The 11,129-nt window shown below is 42.9% G+C and overlaps 1 pseudogene across 1 annotated transcript; it reads left to right on the top strand.

The window, feature by feature from the left end:
* Positions 1-5,425: 5,425 nt before the first annotated feature.
* On the top strand, positions 5,426-7,849 carry LOC309539774 (protocadherin alpha-5 pseudogene; annotated as a pseudogene). The gene is made up of 2 exons: positions 5,426-7,705; positions 7,796-7,849. The product of its transcript is annotated as a protocadherin alpha-5 pseudogene (transcript).
* The last annotated feature ends 3,280 nt before the right edge of the window (positions 7,850-11,129 follow it).

Below are 11,129 nucleotides of genomic sequence, written 5' to 3' on the forward strand. Positions count from 1 at the left end.
CCTAAGTTAGTCATGTCTTAATAATTTAATAGGTCTACTTGGAGTAGGACTAGCATTGAATGTGACCCATTCATTCCTGACACATTTGGAGTCTCTGAACTAATCATGATGTAGAGAAAGCAAACAGGATCAGCAAGTGAAGAATTTTAATTGAGAGTTTAAAGGAAAAGTTTGAAAGGGAATCCAGGAAGACCACAATACCACAGAGAGCCACAGAACATGGCCAGTGAGCAGGGTGCTGTGCTGACATGCCATGGCTGTGCTTTGTTTTCCTGTCTGAGGATGTATAAAACTTGCAGCAAGTGCAAGCTGGCATTGCTGCTGGAAGAGAAAGTGCAAGAGCTTGAGACATGCCCACCCATTCTTTGGCTCATCATGGAAAATGAATAATTTCTAGCAGGAACAAAGGAAATACTTTCAAAAGGACAAAAGGAGGGATCAATTTTTAAGGAAGATGAAGAAAACCAGATGCAGGAGGTGGGCACATGGAAGAATGTCACACAGGATCAAGATAATCAAGAAGCCTTGTGTCTTTTGGAGCTGTGGAATTGATTCCAGGAACTGCCCATGGAAATTATTTAACAAAGTTCCCCATGATATTCTTCTTAGGAAACTGGTAAATGTGGTTTGATGATGTTACTGGGTGAGTTTGTAGCTGGTTGAAAAACTGTATCCCAAGAGTGCTCATCAATGACTCCTTGCTAACCTGGAGACAAGTTGGGTGTCACAGGGACATCTTAGGCCCAGTGTCGCTAAATATATTTATAAATGTCTTGGACAAAGAAGTCAAGGGAATCAAGGTGATACCAAACTGGGTGGAGTAGTTAGTACTTTAGAAGAGAGAGACTGGATCAGAGATGATCTTGATAGGGTGGAGAATTGGGCCAAAGCAAACAAAATGAGTTTCAAGAGAAATAACTGTAAAGTTCTGCATTTAGGTAGGAATAATATAGAATGGGTGCTGTTTGATATGTAAGCCATACATGTGAAAGGACCACAAGCTAGGCATAAGTCATAATGTAGTTAAGAAGACTGATGCACCAAAGTATACTGTCCAGATCACAAGATGTATTGACACTCTATTCTGCTTTAGTCAGATTTCATCTAGAGTTCTGTGTCCAGTTCTGGGCATTGTAATTCAAGAAGGATATTGACTGACTAGAATGTGTTCATGGGAAGGTGACAAAGATTTGGAGACTAAGTCCTATGAGGAAAGGAGTTGGGTGTGTTTAGCCTGGAGAAAAGAAGATTTATGATAGTCATTCTGAAATATTTGAAGGGCTGATACTTTTAGAATATGGAGTAAATGTGTGTGTTTTTTTGTTCTAGAAGGTAGGCTATGAATGAAAGAGCCTATGTAGCAAGAAAAAATGTTTAGACCAAAAGTTAGGAAGAACTTCCTGATTGCATGAGCTGTTTAACAATGGAGCACACTGCCTCAATAGGTGTTAGGCTTTCATTCATTAGAGGATTTTAAATAGAAGCTAAATAGCCACCTATCGGGGTACTGTAGTGGCAGGCTCCTGCATTAGCAGGAGGGTAAACTAGATAATCGCCAATGAACTTTCTTACTCTATCATTCTATGATACTCAAACAAAATTAGTTTCAAAAGAAACGTTGTGCGAAAAGTTCAACTTTTCAGTGCCTCCACCAGGTTATTTTCCTGCATAGACCTGCCTATTGTGAACAGATTCCTTCTATTATAAAGTCATCCTTTTTTTCTTATTCTAAAAGCAAGATTTCTATACAGTTTTATATATATAGAAAATCTTAAGTGGTTTACATACATAATAGTAAAAAATGTTCATTTAAAAAATAGCAATGATACAGACTTCTTCAAGCAGTGGCCCAGATGGGTGATTATCCTTCTGCTCACTTTTTTCTGTCTACCTTAACCTCTGCAAAATCTCTTTGAGTCACTATTATTGGACATGAAGTTTTTCATCTTTGAGAGAAACTGAAGAGAACTGAAGAGACATTGGTTCTAGAGCAGCGTCCCAACTCATACAAAATTGCTTGTTGGCTTTGTTAATAATAATAATAATAATAATAATAATAATAATAATAATAATAATAATACCCAGTCCATCTGACTGGGTTGTCCCATCCACTCTGGGTAGCTTCCAACCAATATAGAGACATAATAAAACATCAAACATTAAGAACTTCCCTCTCTGCCGACCTCCTGTTAGAATGAGTGGACATATAAGGACTGCCCTTCTGCTTAGGTTGTGAGATTTACCATCTGCTAAGGGGTCCAGCCCACCTAGCAGTTCGAAAGCACCCCTAAGTGCAAGTAGATAAATAGGTACCGCTTTATAGCGGGAAGGTAAACGGCGTTTCCGTGTGCTGCGCTGGTGCTGGCTCGCCAGAGCAGCTTCGTCACGCTGGCCAGGTGACCCGGAAGTGTCTCCGGACAGCGCTGGCCCCCCGGCCTCTTAAGTGAGATGGGCGCACAACCCTAGAGTCGGACACAACTGGCCCGTACGTGCAGGGGTACCTTTACCTCTTTACTAAGGGGTCCAGCAGAGGAATAGCAAGGAACTCAAAGGCAAGACAGACAAGGTTCAGAAACAGCATGAAGGCATTGTTCCAAGCAGCATTAATTGCCAGTCTTTGCAAATCACAAGCAGAAAACCCACCAAACTCCTCTCTTCATTTATTTGGTTGATAGGCCCAAACCATAAGAATTCCTACTTAATCCTTGTATGACCAGCTATTCCCAACATGGATGGATGGACACAGATATGTGGGATGGTGGGAGCTGGGTTTACATAGCTCTTTCCAGGCTCCACCCTCAAAATGTGGCAGGTTTTTACATATTGACTCCATCATGTCCTGCTCCCATTCAGGACTGAACTCAAAGGTCCCTCACAGCTTTAAGAGACAGCCTGTTTCCTACTCCCACCCCTATCAGCAACAAGAAGATGAACAGATTCAGCTGCTTTTCTAAGTCATTGTAAGACAACTTCCTTTGAATAAAAGAGTTCAACTTGAAATAAAGGACGCTGTATTTTCCTATGTAGCTGTGGTAATACAGCACCTCTCCATTTATGGATGCTTCCTCCATATTTGGTTGTATGTATGTGAAGGATGATTTGAGTTAAGAAACTCTATTGTTGGAGGATGTTAGTCAAGCGATCTCATTCAAAGTGTGTTTGTAACTTCATCTGGTATCAAAGTGACATGCTTTCAAACAAATGGGTGGGGTGAGTGAGATGTCGGTAATACTTAATGAGATTTAGGCTGCAATCTTATGCACACTTACTTTGGAGTAAGCCCCAGTGAACAATAGGAGTATTCATTGCATCGCACAGTATGTACTCTCCTGATTTGAAAGAGATAACCAAGCTGGATTGCCTGCGGCATACTTCCTTCTGAATTGTGGAGCCTCCTAGGTTTAGAAAGAATAAATGTGGTTTGCCTTGTTCTGTAAGGCATTCCTCTCGATGACTCCTGAATGTTGTTAACTTAGAGTGCATGGGAAGATGACATTTTATTTCCCCAAAAAAACATTTTGCTTTAAAAATGTTTCTTAATTTTTTTTAGTTAGCCCATAATTTTTGTTTGTTTTGTTTCACCTATACAGAGATGTACCTAGGCTCCCTTGCGCCATTAGCAAGGAGCTGTATGGCACACACACACACACACACACACACACACACACCACTGTCCCTTGTGCCCATGGCAAGATGTCTTGGCACCTCCAAAGCCAGAAAAGACTATAGACCAGAAACTCAAAAAGTTTGCTTCCTGTCACCTTTCATGCTCTGCCAGTGACTTCCTCCATGGCCATTGGGGTTGGGTCTGCCTTCCTCCTCCTCCTCCTCGGGTCTATCTGTCTGCCTACCTCCTCACTGTTTTCCCTCCTGGCCACTCCAAGCCAGAGGGTCCCCCTGGATGTGTGCAGGGAGCCCAACCTGGCCAACCCCTAGGTATACCCCTGCACCTATATTATGAAACAGAATTATACACTGACAGGGGGATCCTGCTAGTTCTAGAGTTTATTTTGACTGCAGCATTGGGACATGGCAACTTAAAGGGGGCAACACACACTAACGGGGGGAGGAGGCTGGATTTTATATATTCATTAGAAAATCCATCCAAATTCTTCCCCTTGTAGTGTTATAGTGGGTTTATATATGTGCACTAATGAAATTTATTTGGGATTGGCAGTGTTCACATGTCTATAGTATCCCCCAAAACATAGATGAATGCACACATGTGTATGCTAACAATTCCGTATTTTGTGAAAGTCTTAAAAAAAATCCCCTCACTTTTGGATAATCACAGTTACATAGAAAGATAGCTTTTTTTTAACTTGGCAAAATACAGTATATGATTTCTGTAAAGCAGATGGTTCTAAGAATCCTCAAACCCACCTGAGGCAATGAAATTGAAATTATAAGATGAAAGCCATACAAAATTCTGAAAAGGGAAGGTATCCTTGGTCTTTAGGGACCTACCTGTCTGAGCCATTCATGTCTGAACACTACCCACATTCAAGTAGGGCACAGTTTACTTGAATGGTGAGACAACTCATGCTCAGAAACATATGGGCATGTATAGAAATAGCAATAATGAGGTGGGGAGAAATAAGCTGCAGCCTCCTTCAATCTTCTGTCTCAAATTGCCCATCTTTCCTCTCACTTTTTGTGGTCATTAGTGTATACTTTTGTTCCTAGTTTCTTATTTGCAGTTGATTTATCAACAGTTCAGCTGAGATTTTCACTAACTAAAGTGGAAAAGCAACCCCTGGAGGGAAAGCCCTTTATCTTTAAATCCCAGTATACAGTATCATATTCCCATCAACACTTTTCCTTGCTTTAAAATGCTGAAACCAAAACTAATTTCAAGATTTCAAAATAAAGTTGTAAACCACATAATAAATGAATCTTGTTTGTAACTATGATTTTAAAAGTTGGAGACTATCAAAATCATAGAACTGAAATGACAACAATTACCAGCAAATGAAAAGATACATGCAGAATATAATAAACACATCTTTCAAGTAAAATTTTATGCTTTATTATTCATATTACTTTATTTTCATTGACTGAAAAGTGATGGCATGAAACAAGACTCCAAGAAGGCCTTCTCATATAAGGCAACTGTACTTCCCCATTTAGTCGCACGATGTCGCTCTCTGCTTAAATATCTTGCTAAGAATAAAGGGTGTACACAAGGCTCTTCCCCTTCTTTGTCATCAGATATCTTTCCGTGCTTGCAAATGGATGGATGAGCAAAATGGATACTATGGAGCTGGATTAATTTTTTTTTAAAAAACTATTTTATAAAGCTGTGACATGAAGTAATATATAAAATATATGAAATATTTCTGAGATGGTTGCTCCATGGGGAGACTGTTCTTCAGTGGGGAGAAGGCAGCTGCTGCAGCTGATTTTGCTTCACACAGCCTGGATGATGGGGAGCGGCCAGCTCCATTATTCCGTGCCTGAGGAATCCCAGCATGGCACCTTTGTGGGCCGCATCGCCCAGGATCTGGGGCTGGAGGTGGAAGAGCTCATGCCTAGGATGTTCCGGATGGAGTCCCAAGGAGATGGGGACTATTTCAAGGTAAATGAGCAGAATGGGATTTTGTTTGTTAATTCTCGGATAGACAGGGAGGAGCTGTGTGGTAAAAGCCCAATATGCAGTATTCACCTGGAGGTGATTGTGGATAAACCCCTGACTGTCTTCCATGTGGAAGTGGAGATTGCAGACATAAATGACAATGCCCCTGTTTTCTCAGTCAGAGAGCAGAATTTAGCTGTCTTAGAATCGAGAGTGCAAGGTTCCCATTTCCCAATAGAAGAAGCTTCTGATGCAGACATTGGTAGCAATGGCCAGGTAAACTACAAGCTCAGCCCCAATGAATATTTTTCTGTGGAAGAGATAAAGAATTATGAGCACAGCAAGTCTTTGGTTCTGACATTAAAAAGACCACTGGATCGTGAAGTATCTGCAGAGCATCACCTGCTCCTTTCAGCATCAGATAGTGGGCAGCCAGCACTTACTGGCACAATCCTGCTGATCATCACTGTGGTCGATGTCAATGACAATGCACCTGCCTTTAACCAATCAGTTTACAAAACTGAATTATTGGAAAACTCTGCAATAGGAACATTAGTTATTAAACTGGAGGCAAGCGATTTGGATGAGGGAATTAATAAAGAGATTTCCTATTCATTTAGCAACCTTGTTGCTCCAAGTATAAAGGAAATGTTTAGCATAGATCCAAACAATGGAGAACTTAGAGTGAAAGGAATGGTGGATTTTGAAGAGAGTACAGCATATGATATTCAAATTGAAGCAACAGATAGAGGTGCTTACCCTGTGCCTGGACATTGCAAAGTTCTCATTAAGGTTTTGGATGTGAATGACAATAGCCCTGAGATGTCACTGAAATCACTATCTGTGCCAGTTGCAGAGGACTCCCCACCAGGGACAGTGGTGGCTCTGATCAGCATCTCAGACAGGGATTCTGGGGCTAACGGGCAAGTGAGCTGCTCTGTGACTCCCTCCCACCTACCCTTCAAGCTATTGTCCACTTTCAAGAATTATTACTCTCTGGTGGTGGCTGAGCCCCTGGACCGGGAGCAGGAAGCAGAATACAAGCTGGTAGTGACCGCCCAGGATCAAGGGACTCCATCACTATCAACCAGCAGCACCCTGGTGGTACCCATTGGCGACGTGAACGACAACGCTCCTGCTTTTCCTCAGTCTTCCTACACGGTCTTTGTGAAGGAGAACAACCCACCAGGTGCTCACATCTTCACGGTGTCTGCCTCGGACCCAGATGTGGCTGAGAACAGCCTGATCAGCTACTGGTTGGACGAGAAGCTCTGGCCCCTGTCGAGCTACATCTCGGTGCACTCAGAGAGTGGGAAGCTCTATGCTCTTCAGCCCTTGGATTATGAGGAGGTGAAGCTGCTGGAGTTCCAAGTGAGGGCCAAGGATGCTGGGCTGCCCTCCCTGTGTGGCAATGTGACGGTGCAAGTCTTCGTGGTGGATGAGAACGACAATGTGCCAGCTGTGACTGTACCAGTAGAGGAGGCTCCCACGCTGCTGGTGGTCCCCCTGACAGCTGGGCATGTGGTGGGCAAGATTCGTGCCCTGGATGCTGACTCCGGCTACAACGCATGGTTACGCTATGAGATGCATGAGGGGTCCAGTAGGCTTTGGCGGGTGGGACTGTACAGTGGTGAGATCAGTACAACACGTGCCCTGGAGGAGGCAGAGGGCAGCAGCAGTCATAGTTTGCTGGTTGTGGTGAAGGACCATGGGAAGCCCGTTTTGTCAGCCACCGCCACGCTGAGTATTTCGTTGGTGGCCAGTGCCCAAGCCCTCCCAGCTGATGCCCGCCTTCCCAGAAGGGGAGGGAGCCCCAATCCCCTGGCGGATAACATGAACATCTACCTCATCATAGCCATCTGTGCAGTGTCCAGCTTGTTCCTGCTGGCCATCATTGCGTATATGGCCCTGCGGTGCCATTGCCAGCCTAAGGAGGCCATGGTGTATGGTCCTGGAACGGCCACGCTGGTGTGTGCCAGTGAGGTGGGCAGCTGGTCCTATTCAAATCGCCACAGTCACATCTTGGGCGTGACAGGAGACTCCAATGCCAAAAGCGACCTCATGGTTTTCAGCCCCAACATACCTGCTTATGCAGAAAATGGAAAACCGCAGGATCTGCTCTGTGCAACGGTTAGTAACCCCTCTTTTTTCCATATAGTTTGTTCAGAACATTTGTGCAATAACAGGAATACATTATAATCACATTTTAATGTTTCCAAGGTCCATATGAACCCCATTAAGAAGTATGCCACTGATATTCCAAATATTGGTTAAGGATTTTGTATTTGTATTTGTTCAGAAAGCAAACCTTTCAAATTATCCTTGATTTGTACCTGGTTATTTGGATGATTGTTGTTGTTGTTGTTGTTCAGTTGTTTAGTCATGTCCGACTCTTTGTGACCCCATGGACCAGAACACACCAGGCACTTCTGTCTTCCCCTGCCTCCCACAATTTGGTCAAACTCATGTTAGTAGCTTTGAGGACACTGTCCAACCATCTTGTCCTCTGTCATCCCCTTCTCCTTGTGCCCTCAATCTTTCCCAACACCAGGGTCTTTTCCAGGGAGTCTTCTCTTCTCATGAGGTGGCCAAAGTATTGGAGCCTCAGCTGTAATCTTGACCTTTTCAGTTGCTTGTTTTTTTTGATGAATATCCTCTGTCAGGAGCAAGACAAAGAGATCTGTTCCTTTCTCTGCATTTGACTCAGAAGGTAACATGAGAATTATTTTCTTAGTTCCTTAATCTAAAAAGAATATTGCAGAGTTGGGGAAAGTTAGGAAAATTGCAACCAAAATGATCAAGGGGACGGAGCAACTCCCTTATAAGGAAATGTTGCAGCATTTGGAACTTTTTAGTTCAGAGTAAAGGTGAGTAAGAGGAGATATGATAGAATATAAAATAGTGTATAACATATGCATGGCATGGAGAAAGTGGAGAGATAAAAGTTATAGGAAGAACGGAGGACGACCGGAGGTTGGATGCAGGTGAGCTGTGCAGAAGCACACTGGCAATCATGCTCCAAGACAAGCTGCTGGCTAGCTCTGTAGAGGCTCCTTTTATTAGCACAATATGCAAAACCAGTCAGATACATTTTGGACTGTGACTTTTACACATCTTCCAATCCCGAGATTGAGGGGTGGTACAAAGTTATTTTGGCACCTGTTTCCACCGCGTCATTTTCCCCTTGAACAATGTATGATGAAGAAGATAAAGGTCACAGACAGGGCACGGCAGACCACTAAGAGAGCAAAGGTTAGACAGAGGGCATGATGTTCAGACAGCTGTGGCTTTGTCTGCAGATGGAAGTGTGCGCCACACCCAAAAGTCACACGGTCAGACAGCTGAGGCCTGTCTGTGGGTGGAAGTGTGCTCCACACCCGGCGGTCATTCCTTCAAAAGTTTTTCTCCCTCTCATAGCACTGGAACTGGTGGAGGTTGGAAGATTTAGGAGAGATAACAGAAAGCACTTTTTCACACAGCACATAGTCAAGCTGGGGAATCCACTCCGCCAGGAGGCAGGGATGACCATCAACCTAGGTGGCTTTAAAAGAAGACAGGGCAAATTCAAGGAAGAGAGGGCTGTTGATAATTGCTAGTCATGATGTCTATCCTGTGCCTCCAGTGTCTGAGGCTTCTGAATACCTGTTGTGGGTTTCTGATCTTTATTTTATTTTTCATTTGTAGTTGTGGGGAGGATGCTGCTAGTACTTCCCCACCCTTGCTAAGTTCTGGATACATGGAGTTGAGTGTTGGCATGTGCACCATTTGTTTAGTTTTTAGGGAACTTCTTTATTTTTAGAAATTCAAGTTTTCAAATATTCCAGATTTCCAGTCAAAAGAATTTTAATGAATATTTGTGTGTGTCCCTCCAAGCCAGAAAATGTGAGGTAATTTCTGGGCATGTATTGTTTTCCTGTGAATAGTAACTTTTAATTTTTTTTAAAATTGTGAAATACAATGTTGTAAAAAGATTTGCATAAAAGAGTAGTTAAAAAAAAGTGTTGCTCCAAGTCAGGTAAGGTTGCACTTCTTTTCTCATTCTTTTTCCTGCACCCCATAACTGGAAGGACAATTTTTATTTTTAATGCTTCCCCCCCGTCTATTATTTGGGGTGATGAAAAATAAATAAACAAGTCAAGGCAGTGCTTGCTGCTGGAGGGCGGCTGCTGGAGGTAAGCACAAGTGCTGCCAGAAAAGAAATGAAAATTGGACACAGGGGAAGGGGAAGAATTAAAGTGAAGGATTGATCCACTCACAGGAAGACCCCTGATGCAAAGCATCCGTTGCCCAAAGTGCAGTGGTTTGGGGGAACTTACTCAATTATCTCTGGATTGGGGAAATCTAAATTTAGAAGGTAAAATGTGTGAGATCACAGTTCTCTGCTTGGACAACATGCGGATGGAGTTGAATTAATGAGAACACAAGCAGCTTCAAATCCAAATTATGCTCTAGTGTGGACGAGCCCAACTATAGATCTGAGATTCTGTCTGTGTACATACCATAGCTTTATATTCAAAGCCTCAAAGCATCCTGGAAACTGTAGTTTGTTAAGGGTGCTGGGACTTGTAGCTTTAAAGGCATGGTGTGTATTCCATCTGACCAGAGACATAACTACTACACCCATTAATGAAACCTACCCAACCCTGGTTGGGGGGACCAGATGAACAGACTGCCTTTATCAAGATTATCTGCAGTTACGGACAGCACAGGTGTAATATGTGTGTTGTAATGTGTGTAATATTTAACATTTTCTACTGCACTAAGCCCTATAGGTAGGTCAGGAACCACCATGACTCTCTGTCCCCAGTATCCAATTCATGGAGCTGGTCCAGGACAATACCATAGACTGGAATCAGGACCTGAGCTTTTAATTTGTTCATAAGATATCTAGAATTAGGTGTGAACAGTGAGGTCGTCAGTTTGCTAATAATACCAAATTGTTCATCAGAGGGTTAAAACAAGGAGGGATTTCACTTTTCTCTGAAAGTATTTCTTCTAACTGGGTGAATGAGAGTAAAGCGCCAAATGCAGTTCAGTGTAAGCAAGTGGAAATCAATGCACATTGAGGCAACCCCTTCTCCGCGCTTATGCTCATGGGATCTAACCTGGCAGTTACAGACTAAGAACGAGACCTTGGGATGATAGCGGACAGTGTGATGAAGGTGCCAGTCCGGTGCACAGCTGCTGTGAAAAATGTGAATTGCAAGCAATTGCAAATCAAATTGCCAATATTGTCATTTGTTTATTACCTTTTAAAATATCTCACCAAGGAGTTCAAGGTGGCACACCTTGTTCTGCCCCTTTCCATATTATCCTCACAACAACCCTGTGAAGTTGGTTGAGCTGAAAGTTGGCGACTGGTCCAAGACCAGGATTATGGCTGACTGGGGATTTGAACCTGGGTCTCCCAGGTTCTTGTCTGACACTCTAACCACTGCACCACACTGGCTTTATGCCATCATCATAATCATTAGTCACTTTCCTCACAAAAGTGACTATAAGCAAAAACAAATATAAACATGAATACCGATTACAACAAACACAGCCAATAAAA

This window comes from Podarcis vaucheri (assembly GCF_965113315.1).
Source record: "Podarcis vaucheri genome assembly, chromosome: 8".
Lineage (NCBI taxonomy): Eukaryota > Metazoa > Chordata > Lepidosauria > Squamata > Lacertidae > Podarcis > Podarcis vaucheri.